A 310-nucleotide genomic window follows, 5' to 3' on the forward strand; every position below is an offset into this window, starting at 1 on the left:
TAATTTAATTTTTTTGTATTTCGTAATTAATGCTAAAATATTAAAAAATGAAATTTATTACATTAATAATAAGTATATTTTATTCTTATTATTTGTATCAACTAAATAATCATCACTAATTATATATTTTTAATTATAATGATTATTGGAAGGTTTTAGTCAAAAAGACTAAAGAATAGGTTATATTAATTTCATAGAAAAATTTACATTTTAAAAATAGAGAAAAAGAAAATTTCATTTTTCTATATATAACAATTTCTTTTTTTTTTAGATAGTCATATAGATTATAGATGTAGAGATTAGAGCATTT

Source organism: Arachis duranensis, chromosome 1, assembly GCF_000817695.3.
Source record: "Arachis duranensis cultivar V14167 chromosome 1, aradu.V14167.gnm2.J7QH, whole genome shotgun sequence".
NCBI classification, from domain to species: Eukaryota; Viridiplantae; Streptophyta; class Magnoliopsida; order Fabales; family Fabaceae; genus Arachis; species Arachis duranensis.